This window comes from Dermacentor andersoni, chromosome 1 (genome assembly GCF_023375885.2).
Source record: "Dermacentor andersoni chromosome 1, qqDerAnde1_hic_scaffold, whole genome shotgun sequence".
Classification (NCBI taxonomy): domain Eukaryota; kingdom Metazoa; phylum Arthropoda; class Arachnida; order Ixodida; family Ixodidae; genus Dermacentor; species Dermacentor andersoni.
Genome location: NC_092814.1, coordinates 81,252,040 through 81,264,490, shown reverse-complemented (window position 1 = coordinate 81,264,490; position 12,451 = coordinate 81,252,040). Strand labels below are relative to the sequence as shown.

General features: G+C 42.1%; 1 protein-coding gene across 6 annotated transcripts in view; it reads left to right on the top strand.

Moving 5' to 3' along the window:
• The window catches only part of LOC126546038 (uncharacterized), a 69,156-nt gene that overhangs the window by 2,315 nt on the left and 54,390 nt on the right, over nucleotides 1-12,451 (top strand). For 5 of the 6 annotated variants that reach the window (XR_011892485.1, XR_008608620.2, XM_050194101.3 and 2 more), the window contains exon 2: nucleotides 5,285-5,522. The gene's annotated coding sequence lies outside the window, so the exon portion shown is untranslated. The remainder of the gene's footprint in view (nucleotides 1-5,284; nucleotides 5,523-12,451) is intronic. The other variant, XM_050194102.3, reaches the window with a different exon arrangement.

Sequence of the window (12,451 nt, the reverse complement as noted above, 5' to 3'; positions counted from 1 at the left end):
TCAAGCTGTTTCTGAGCAAGATTTTTCTTTTGTGAGGGGTCTGGTTGGCTCGGGGGGTGCAGCCGCGGGGCATTTACGGACGTGGACATTAAATATTTTATTGTTATGGATATTTATTGCACAAGATTTACAGCAATTTACTTGAAGTTGCACTCTTTGGCCGAGTCTAAATTCCTGATCTTGGTCTAAAAGAAGCTAATTTTTCTTCTTTTGGTGAGGTTCATGAGCATGTGTGTTAACTGTGCTGGTGTATTTTGCATAATGAGTTTTGGTTTCATTTCTGAGTGGGGTGAAGTCATTTTTTTCTTAAACTGCATCAACAGTTAAACTTTCTACTTGTAGCTTGTCTTGTGCAGCTTCTTGGTGTTAACATCATTGCCATGATTGCATAAATTTTAATTAGCTGCTTGCTCATTTATGGGTTGTCATTTTGGCAGAACATTCTCTTATAGTTGGCAGTGTGTGTAAACAAGGGTTCTATACCTGCTGTCTCTTCTTACATTTTTTCTCTTCTAAAGTAGAAAAAATGTTTAGTATTCAGTCTGATTGTAAAGCCAGTTTTTGGTGTTTGTATTTGACCTGATGAGAGAAGTTTCACTCTGTACTTCCCTCATATTTGCTGTGTGTACTAGTGGCTTGATTTCTGTTAACTATCTTTTCAAATGTTTAGGCAAAAACTAACGGCTGGCATTGAAGCATTTGTTAATGAATAAAAGCAAACTGTTATAAATTTGAATTGAGATCTCTAAATAATGAATTCCTCAAGTTTAATGAAATATAGATGTCCAAAGTAGCTGGCTATGTATGAGTCAAGTACTGAATTTTTGTTGTTTGTTGTTCTAGGGGATAATTAAAAGGGACAGGCTGCTTGTGGCTAGGGGTAAACAGAGTGAATAAATATTATGCAGTTAAGCAAGAATAATGTCTGACAAGTGGAAGGAAACAAAAATGGCAGAGAATTGGGCAGGATGTAGACCAAGACTGCAGGAAGTGAACGGCAGTCACTGTTGAAATAGCAAAATGGAGCATCACTATATGTGCTATGGAAATTCGGGTTTTGTACTAATGTGGGATTGAATGCTAATGTTAACAGGACGCTGTATAGAAACATCTAGCTGAAGATGGGCTAGTTGGTACATTTTCATCAAGTTAATGGGAAACACCTGTATTCCTCAAGAAAATGAGGGCCAAAATGCGGTTTCTTGAATTCTATACCAAAACCTCAGTGCCAGTATGTAAGTGTAACGCGAGATTTCAAAGTATTTGTCAGTGTAATGTCACAGATTTCAAATATTTCACCATTTCAAAGGTCATTTTTAAGCTCCCACACCAGCTGTGACATTATGGAATGCCACAGCTGTTGCGAGAACTTATGACCTTGCCCTGTATCTTGTTCTTGCATCTTCTCTGGCTTACCAAGTGCCCTCTCATAGTATGGGTGGCCATTTTGCTATTGCAGAATCACAATTTACTAATTTGACTTAGCATAATGTTCACCGCTAGTGTCACTTTTAAGGTCGTCCTTATTGTCAATTGCTTGCTAGGTGATTGTTCTTTAACAGGTAAAGGGTCACTACAACAATTTTTTAGCAGGTAGGAAAAATGTTTTAACTTTTGTAGACAATGCTGCATGAACATGCGACCGCAAATATTATTGCACTGTGCACAGCAGGGAGCCTACAGTCTTGCACAAAAGGTTGTCCCCCTCTATTTTGCCACTGTCCAAGAGGTCATGCACAGTGCAACAGCTAATAGATGCCAGCCATTGGGTAATTGTTTGTCACCCTCATGCATGCACACCCCTCAAATCTCCTAGCAAATGGGAAGCTGTGGCTGTGAATGTCACCAACTTTAAAATGTTACCATAAGTGCACCCCAGAAAAAAAAAAATAAAGCAGTGGAGTGATCAAAGAAAACAGTGTGCTCTTTATATCTCCGTTACGATTCTGTTTTTTGTAAAACATTTTTTGGGAATATATTCATAGAAAGGCATTGATTGCACTTGCCTTCCAATGTTTTCCTGTATTTGAAGGAAAGGTGTTTCAAGGCCCCTTTACAGATTATGTGCCAATTTAAAACAAAAGCTGAATTTTAATTTTGGGGCGCTTTTTCTGGTACAAAAAGGATCTATGTTAAAATGCCATGAATTGGTTGTATAATCATGATGTGGGTGCACAATTCAAAGGGATTGGAGGTGGCTTTCATTTTCTCAGTTATTAATCCTTATCGACTAATGGTAGAGGGTTTTGAAGAGTGACTTACTGGTCTGTGGTATTAGTGTATCTTTAAAGGAAAAGTGACACAAGATTTTAGTCTATTTTTTTTTTCTCTGATATACAGCCGCTGACTTCATTAACACGGTATGACGGCTCTACCCCTCGAACATGCAACAAATCATATAGCATTTTTTAATGTGACAAATTCAAAAAGCGTGCCAAATTTCTTGATGTATGGTTTGCTTACAAGTCACCTGTGTACATAATGAAAATTGGGGGAAGGGTATTGCAGACCTGTGGGTTGGTGCAGTAGTCGAAGTTGCATTATAATTTCATCGAAAGCTTTAGTAGATGGGACAATAGTAAAGATAAGGTGAGAAGGACGAATGGTGCTGCGCATTTTAACAGAAGTGACAGCTAGTCCCCCCCCCCCCATAGCGGGTATCAGCCATTAGCTCAGACGCCAACGACAGCAGAGGACTGACAGAGGACAAACAAACAAACCAAGCTTATTAGGCTCTGTAGAATGCAGAGAAGTGCAGAGTGAAAGAGGAAAGAATGGTTTATGCAGCATATGTCCTGCTTACAGCGAATCACGGCCATTGTATATGGTTTTTGTCCCCTGGACCAGGCTGACCGACACGTGCATCAGTGGATTTTGACCACTTCTATTTTCTTAATGTGCAGAGATAACTTGTAAACAAGCTCTATGCCAAGAAGCCGTGCCTCATTTGGTGGACATTTTGAAACAGTCACTTTAAATATAATTGGTGATTTTTTGCGTACTCAAAGAATTCAGAGACAACACTGTATTTACGGGGTTGACAGCTGTCTGATAAAGCAAGAAAAGTGAGATAGAACATTTTTGTGTCAGTACCCTTTAATGCAAACATAGTAGGCTCCATATAAGGACCAAGAGTTAATGTCATAATTTGGTGAGGAGAGGCTATTCATGTACCAAAATGGGACTTCCAAGTAGGAAATTCTCAAATGGTCATTAAATATAGCTGTTCTTCCTGCTGGGTCAGGAACCACATCCCAAGTATTTGCCGTTTCTGGGGGTTGCCAGCAGCAGAACACCATTTTCATGGGTTTTCTCCATGCAGCAATTGTGTACCTGTATAACTGCCCATCAGTGAATTTATTTTCTTTCAAGGCAGAAGCATTGCAGAGAGGAGGCACAAGATTACACTAAAGTATGAAGTAAAAAATGTTGCAATGGAGTGCAGTTACAAATATTCGTACCCGCCGTGGTTGCTCAGTGGCTATGGTATTGGGCTGCTGAGCGCGAGGTCGCGGGATCGAATCCCGGCCATGGCGGCCGCATTTCGATGGAGGCGAAATGCGAAAACACCCGTGTATTTAGATTTAGGTGCACGTTAAAGAACCCCAGGTGGTCGAAATTTCCGGAGTCCTCCACTACGGCGTGCCTCATAATCCGAAAGTGGTTTTGGCACGTAAAACCCCATAATTAATTTTTTTTTTTTTTACAAATATTCGTGAGCAATGGCTGTCTTCAAAGCAGGGTTTGTGCACCTCCCTGAAATACATTGAAACCCTTGAATTTGGAAATACATTCAAGGGCCCTTAAACCTTCTTGAAAATAAATGTTCTCCTTGAATTCCTTGAAAACTGGGCAGCTTGGTGGTGCCTTTTGAACATTCAAATTAACTACCAAACTCCTTATAGGGACTATTCCATAGACCTTGTCTACTGAGAAACAATTATAGATTATATTTTCTTTTAAAAGTGTTTCTAAGCAATTGCAATGTGGTGTTTCCGCAGCCACCATCACAAAACCAGATTAAGAGACCAAGCCATGCCACCGTTTTGCTGTTTTGCTGGTTTATTTACACCGCAGCTATCACAGCTTCATTTTCCTACTCGAGGCTCTAGAAATACTTGAAGGAAAGTTTATCTGACATTAACATCTCTTTTGCTGATGTCTAGAAATAATAGTGTCAGAAGGCAAGTGGCATCTTTTTTTACAATGAGAAAGTTAACTTTTAAAAGCCACCTGAAAAGCCTGAAGCACCTGTCCAATTCACCAGCGGCTTTGGAGCAAGAAATTGCTGCTAAGAAGAATTCACTGTGTTTCATTGTATGTGTACAAATGAGGTTTGTTTCCTCCTCTTCGAAATTTGGCCTTCGGTATCCTTGAAATCCTTGAATTGTCCTTGAATTTTGAGTCAAAGGTGCTGTATGAATCCTGCTTGAAAGCATTGATATTGGTGATCATGGCAATGGAGCAGGGGAGGTGGTTCCATTCTGAGCTTGTTCTGGGGATGAACGGTTCTGCATACAAAGTAGTGTGGCTACGTAACACACCAATTTTGAACTGATCATTCGTGCGGGATGAAATGTCAAAAAGTTGCCTTAGGGTTGCATTAAAATGGCAAATTTTGTGAAATGAGTGAAAATGTGCAATATTGTGGCACAGTGGAGGAATGGTCTGGCGGGTTTAGGGCATTGTTCATTGAAGTGACCCTAGAAGTACTAGAATAGTCTGACTAAATGAAGTAAATGGAACAGTTTTGAATTGCCTCAAGGTTATGAGTGAGAGATGCTTGGGAATACTGAATGGCTTATTCTCAATGCAATTGTAAACTCAATATTTTGAACTGGTTGTGTCATTTAAATTGAATTTTACGTACAAGCAACATGTTTCAAATAGCTGGTGCTGCACTGAATTTTAATTTGATTGCCAATAGAAGCTATGCACTAAGTGTAATATGCAACTAGCTACTATGTTTTCTGTGTGTGGGACACATATGTTACGTAGATTTTAAACACTTCATGCATTAATGAAACATTTCTTTATTAATTCCATAATAATTAGAACAGCAAAAGTGGGCCATTTTACAGCTATTGATCTTGTCTGCAGCGTCAGTCTTGTTTTATTTATTTACAATGCTTCTGTTACACTAAGATTTAATATAAATAATCACTTGTGCATTTCACACTGATAGTTCTAATAGTTTCCATATTGACAGGTACAATTGATTGCCTTAATGTTAACTGCTAGATTGATACCTGCCATCAGTGTAAATTTCTCTACATGGATGCAGATGCTGTCCATTCATCTGAACCTGAAGATTCAACAGACATGAATCAAGATCTGTCTGAATTGGATGCTTTGGACAGGAAGAACAGTGGCCAAGGTCACCTGCACCTTGCAACCTTTGATGGTGAAGTTAAAACATTGAAGTGCTTTCTCCAGGAAGGAGCAGACCTCAGCTTCTGCAGTCCAGCTGGTCTGGGAATGCTTTATTAATTTTTTAAAGGGACATTTAAAAAAATATTAAGGTGAGTTAGATGGGTATGTTATTCATCTAGAAATCGGTCATCATTTTCTGTTTGGCAATATGTGACATTTTTGCATAGAAAATTGCTACTAAAGGTTCTGCTGCTCCTTAATTTGAATTGCCCATGCCAAAATGGACGAGTTGACGTAATGTTCACGTGACCTCCCACTGTGCTGCTGTCTGTGAATCAATTGGTGCTTGAGGGGTGCCTCTTACACCATCTGAGAGGTACCATATTCCAAAATTGGGGTGCCACTGATTTTTCATTTTTGTCACTTTCTTGCTTGCGAAAGCTCTGTTCTCGCCTTGAATGACTAATTTGTTATTACAGGAGCCTATTATTTCATTCTACCTCCACTTCAATATTTTCCTTTAGTGTCCCTTTAAGAATATTTTTCTAGAATCTTGTTCAAGGACTTGCTTTATCAAATGTTTATACAGTAGTCTGAACAAATGGTGCTCAGTTCCTTGCCATTACTTTAGAAATAATAACCAGCATTTGCTTTTTCTTTAAGCTTTTATCCATGTTCCAGTTTCCAAAATGCTATGGATTGTGATACTAGAATGCAAGGACTTCTTTTTTACTATAATGCCTTAGCTTGTTCCTTTAGTACAGAAAAACATTTATTGTGCTGGGGAATTTCTGGTTCAAAGTGTCCAATGTTTGGTGTTCCATGTTTCATCGCAAGCCATGTACCTTCTATGGAACTTTTGAACATGATGTAACTGAAAGGTTAAATTCACACATATTGACTTTATAAAAGCTTCACTTCTAGTTAGAGTAAAAGCATGTGTATTAAGTCATTAAACATGGGTTTCTGGAGGCCATTGTTGCAAACAGCAGCATGCTTATGTGGCTGTGATACTACTTTACTGCCTGCCAAGTGTTATTTTAGTCCTGAGCTGTTCAAGGGATCGGTAATTTAGTCCCAGTGCAGCTGATAAATAAATATTTATGAGATGTCATCAGTATAGTGATCTGAGACAAAAACAGTTGCGTTCAGTTGTCATAAACTACTGTAAATGTGCATTGCTGGATAACCTTTTCTGCACTATATGCGCAATGTTTGAACATGCATTGTGCTTACACACATGCTGTTGAGTCTGGTTCAGGTATCCTCTCTCTCTCTCGCTTTCTTTACTATTAAGCTCAAAACTAGTGTTGAATCTTGGCCGTATGAGAGCAAAAAAAAAAAAAAAAAAAATGCAGCATTGTTTTTCATGTGGCCTCCCATGATTTCTTTCGCACATCTTTCATTCCTGCCATCACAGTTGACCAGCGAAAGCGTAGCCATGGAAAGGGTTGTGGCTGCCTTTCTTTCTACACCATGGTGCTGGAAGCCAAGGTGCTCTCGCGCTGGCTCCGGCAGTGTGGTGTGCCTGGGGAAAGCTGCATGTGCTGCAGTACATGTGTTTGTGTTCTACTTATACAAATAATATCCTGCACGAAGCCTGTAGGTATAGTTTTCAAGCTAGAAGGAGTAATGAGAACTCAACGCAAAAAATACTATTTGTCCTTTCAGGGACAACTTTTAACCACGATAAAGTGCATACAAACACTTGCACACACAAATAAATAAAAAAAAAATGAGACAGATGAATGACTGCAGGTTGTGTGTATTCATGTGTTTTGTTTTTCCCCTTAGAAGCTTGCTTTCTGAATAGAACATATAGTTTTCTTTTTCCCCTTAAGAGCTTGCTTTCTGAACATATTAAAAATATGTTCTATTCAGAAAGCAAGCTTCCAAGAGGAAAAAGAAAACACGAACACACACAACCCGCAGTCTTTTCTAAACATAGGTAAGCCCGTCTTTGCGACATCTGTCACCCCGAATGAGGTGTCTTTCAACCGTTACCCCAATGACTGCTGCTGTTTATTTGGGCAGTTCCTTGGCTCCTGCTGTTTCTTCTTTTTCTTGTGTTGGTTCAGTGAACATTTCATGCTTCATAGAAGCTGGTCTTTCCTTGTTTTTCTTCCATTTCATTGTTTGTAAACAGTTCATAAATTCCTTCATAGACCTGCCACCCTGGGCATTCACTAATCAGCCTTGGTTTTAAATTAGCACAAGTTTCATTGAGAAAAGCAGGAAGTGTGCTGAAAACACAAAACGAGTATTATCTAAGAGTGGCAAGGGTTGTGCGAGGATGGGTTGCCCGTGTTGAGATCTCAAGAGTGGCAGCAAAAAGGTTAAAACTAAAACTGTTCTCATATAGTGCATGGCACAACACATTCTCCCTCCACCAGCTCCAGCCATAAAACCCTCACCCCTCTTTTCCCTTTTTCCCCCCATTCTTTTCTGGTGCAAAAGCATCAAATGGCCCTTTAAGTGAAAAGGCCGGCACCTGTAGTGACAAAACGGCACCAAACTTCCCATTCGCTGCGATGCAACATCATACGCGCGCCTCAACTGAGCAGAGCCGGCAGAACTGCGTTGTGTGAGGGGAGAGGGCATCGCCATGACACCACTTCACCATCACACTTTGACGGAGCAGATACAGTGACGCGACGCCCTGGGGTGAGACGGGTTGTCGTTGGTGAGGTAGGCACGTGATGCACATGTGCGGGTGCCGCTGTCTCGATTTCGGAAGCCGGCGCGCAGTTTTTGTCTCTCTTGCCCCCACTGGGCTTAGCTGCAGCGCGCGTCTGCTGGCCTTGGGGATGCTGCTGCGTCCTTGGTCCCTCGTGTAGGACGTCGGTGGCACGCGGCGTTGCCACCACAGGCTGCTGTGGCTTGCTGGCTTGGGCAGCATGTACCGCTGTGGTACATTACTGGCAGCGCCGTTATGTGGTGTCCCTAATAAAGGCACAGATAATTTTAATGCGATAGTTGTAAGGGCCCCGTGTTGCAGAAAATCCGGTGTTGGCGTCCGGCATCGTCGTCCCCGTGAGTGAAAATTCCATTATATATTTAGGTATTGTGGGGTTCTCACCCATACTCTTCGGACAAAGGAACGACAACACAGTAGTGCAAACAATCTCAAGGGCATTTATTGCACCTTTCATAGGTGCAATAACCGAGTTGCTATCCACAAAACATGCCAATGGGCGCGCTACAAATCGCGAAAGTTCGACTCACTGCAACCGCATAGCGAGCGAATACGTTCGCCCCATGCTGGGCACCAACGCCTGGTCATTCGCGTGTATGGTCATGCGAACGGTGGCGGGTTTGAACGATTGTGTTCATCCATCCCGGGGTAGGCCTCGCGAGACTGTCTCGCAGAAGCATTGATCAGCGCATGCGCAGAATGTCCGCACCGCTTGCAGACCCCGAGCCAAAGAGGAAGAGCTTTCTCCTTTTTGTGTCCAAGTAACCCCGCCGTTAGGTGGCGTTAGCAAAGCCACACGCGCCATCTCTCATACTTCCCTGCGAGCATACCAACCGCTGCCATAAAGCCACGCAGCACAGCCAGATTACAGGAGACGAGTGAGAGTCTCGCATCCCCACAGTATGTGTATATGCCACGCCTTGCTACATGACATGTTGTATATGGGGGTTATATTGCCACACCATTCTATCACCTCCCTGCCTTTACTCTCCATCTCTCTCTCGCAGCGCAAAACTTGAAGGACCACTCAGCGGCATATAATTGGCCATTAATGCTTTCACATTCACAACTTGTAAGAAGTGCTTAGGTGTCTTCTGATCTCTTTTTTTTTTTCTTCTGGAATCATGTTCACTCTTGCCATTTTTCTCCTTTCTCCATCTTAAGCGCGTAAGTGTACGTAAGTGTGATCGCAGTTATGTGGTGCCCCTAAAGGCACAGATAATTTTAACGTGATAGTGTTAAGGGCCCCGTGTTACAGAAAATCCGGTGTTGGCATTGGCGTCCAGCACCGTCGTACCCGTGAGTGAAAATTCTAGTATATATTTAAGTATTTTGTATATGCCACCTTGCTACATGGTGTGCAGTATATGCGGGTTGTATTGCCACACCATTCTATCACTAAAGTTGCTCACACCATGTCTTACATTCTTGACAAAGTTATTCGTTGGAATTTTGAGAATGACAGCCCACAAACAAATGTCATGAAACAAAACAGCAACAATGCATGCCTTTTATGTTAAATTGTCTGAGGCTGAAATATTAAAGGTGCGAAACAATAAAAGAAACCTGAAAATTATGTAATTTTTTTGGCATGGCTGTGTACTACCTCTGGGATCGGTCCACACAAGATGCCGCATTTCTACCAGAAAGCTCGCCTTCGTGCATAGCATTCACTGCCACCATTTCCCGGTAAACATTATGGTTACATAAGCTGCAGTTGCCGGGAAGTGCGAGAAGCAGTCTGGGATCTTTGAATGCTATCGCGTTCCCCTCTTAAAGGTGAAACTTAAGCGTCCTCCAAATTTTTTTGTGTTGAGTTCTCATTATTCTCTCTGGCTTGAAAGGCCCCATGCAACAATAAAAAAAGAAATTTCGACATTTGTAAAATTATTTTTGAAGTTATTCTTGGCAAAGGGTGGCCCACGACCAACATGTCAAATAAACCAGGTTAATATATTTCAATTTATCTAATGGTGGATTCCATTCAGGGAACAGGAGTAGAGCACGGCGCAGTGCGGAGTCGGGTGGCAGAGCAGTGAGAGCCGGAACACTTGACCCGCCACTGGAATGCAGCCTACATCCGGGGAGCAAGTTGGAGGGGGACATGTGAGGGGAAATGTACTATGTGACACAAGCACTCGCCATCCCAGCATTCTCTGTGGGAGAGTGGCAAAACATGTGTAACCGTGTTGTGATCATTGGGCGTTCACCAGTTCACGGCAGCATACAACATCCATTTGTGCAACGCCGACACATCCCGCAACGTTTCCGCCTGCGAAAATGATCTAAAATCATGGGTTCTGAAGCTCGTCACAGCCTGCATTCAGGGAAATTCAGCTGCAAAGTGGTCCGCCACTGGCCTCGTGATGCGGAAATTTCTTGTGAACTAGAAAGAAAAAACGGGCACTTTAACGGTTTCACCACCCTCGGAAGCCGAACAACGCATCTCCTCATCAGAGTAGGAAGAGACAGTCTTTGCAATGTATGAGCCCACTTTCAGTTTTTGCTCCGGCAATGAAAATAGCTGTTCAGACATTGCTGCATACATTTCGTAGTCATAATCATTGTTACTACTGTCGTCCGTCGAACTGCAACTCGAATACGAAGTTGAGCTCCAGCAGCTTTCGCTGCTGTCACATCGAGTGTCTCAAGCACTTCAGCAAGGTGAAGACTTTGCTGCCGCTGGCCCCCGCGCATCCGACGAGAAGCAGTGTGGTCTAGAAATGCCAGTATCTGTTGCTGAATCGTTGCGAAGCTCGTTCATATCAACGGCGTCAAAGTAACTGGCGCCAAAGCAGCGACTACGCTTGGCTGCTGCCATTGCTGCCGCGCTTGCCAGCTGCAGCAAAATAAATACAAAGTGGGAGGATATGACGGCTTGAATCATGTGACTTTCTCCGTACTCCGCTTTTCAGGTGAGAGCAGTGCTGACTGCTCTCGGCACAGCGAAACTGCTCTTGTTCTACCACTGAATGACAGCGCTCCCACTCCTGTTCGACCGCTGAAACATGCCGCGCCTGGAAAGAGCACTTTCAGCATGCTTTTGAGTGCTCCTGTTCTCCCAATGGAATTCGCCATTATAATCGAGGTTGCCAAGACACTTGGCAACCTCGATTTTGCAACCACCTTCATATGGGGGGGGGGGGGGGGGGGGGTGATCATTTTTAAGATTTACGGATTTTTTTAAGATCGCTGATGGCAGCATAATTCTTGTCCTTGGGTTATTATTCAAAGAGGCGGATGTTACTAGCATGAGAAATTGGAACACATATTCAGCTAATCAACGAAAATTCACTAATTAACTTCTTAATTACTTTACAGCACATATTGCAATTTACAAATTGCAGCAAGTCATTTTGCAAGACGTATTCACTTGAAATGAATTTCCAGGAGGACACTATTTTCAAAATATTAATGCCCAAAGTCTGGGACGAAATACATGGGCATTCCAGTGACTTTTTTGCTTAAATGCATAAAACGTTTTGTTAAGTGGAACAGCACATTGTTATGGCGAGTTTGATGGCCCATGTCTCCGAACTGATGTCATCCTGGAAATTCATCGCAAGTGATTATGCCTTACAAACTCGCCAACTGCAATTCGCAAATTGTAATATGTGCCATAAAGTAATTCAGTTAATTAGTGGTTGTTTAATTAGATGGGAATGTGTTTCGATTTCTCTTTCAAATAATGTCTGCCTCTCTGAATAATCAAGTTTAAGGACTAAAATTATGTTATCTGCAACAGGCAATTTTTAAAATTTCCGTAAAACTTAAAAGTGATCACCCTCCATATAAGAGGCTCATGCAACCTTCAGCTGTGCATAAAAGGCTTGTCCTGAAAGTCAGCAAAGTTGTGTTATAGTTTCATGATCATACAATGTGTTCTTGGGAGATGCAGGAAGTGTTTGTTTATAGGCATGAGATTACTGCTGCGTTACAACATTAACCAACTGTGAATATTTACTGCTCTCGTACACGAAGTACCTTGCATTGTAGCAGGTTCATGGGCAGTTTTTTTTTAGTATGCTGCTCTGACCCTCACGGCTCGGCCATCATTAGTAAGAAGTGGCCTGATAAACTTCTGTCAATATTTATAGCATCTTCACTGCACGATTATCTCTTGTGTTACACATGACACCACTACAAGCACGTGTGTAAACCGTGGGTTAAACTGCATGCAGTCCTGGCCAGTGTATGCAACATTTGAATATCAGATTGCAGCGTCACATCGCTCCACCCGCAGGAACTCCATAAATCATGCTCTTCTGCTTGGAAGAGGGCTTATTAACACAGCTGGAGCAAAAGTGTGCTGGTGCAGTGACTGCATATTTTGCATTATGCTACTGTATGCAGCTGTCCTTGTAGCCAATCTAGCTGTGTTGT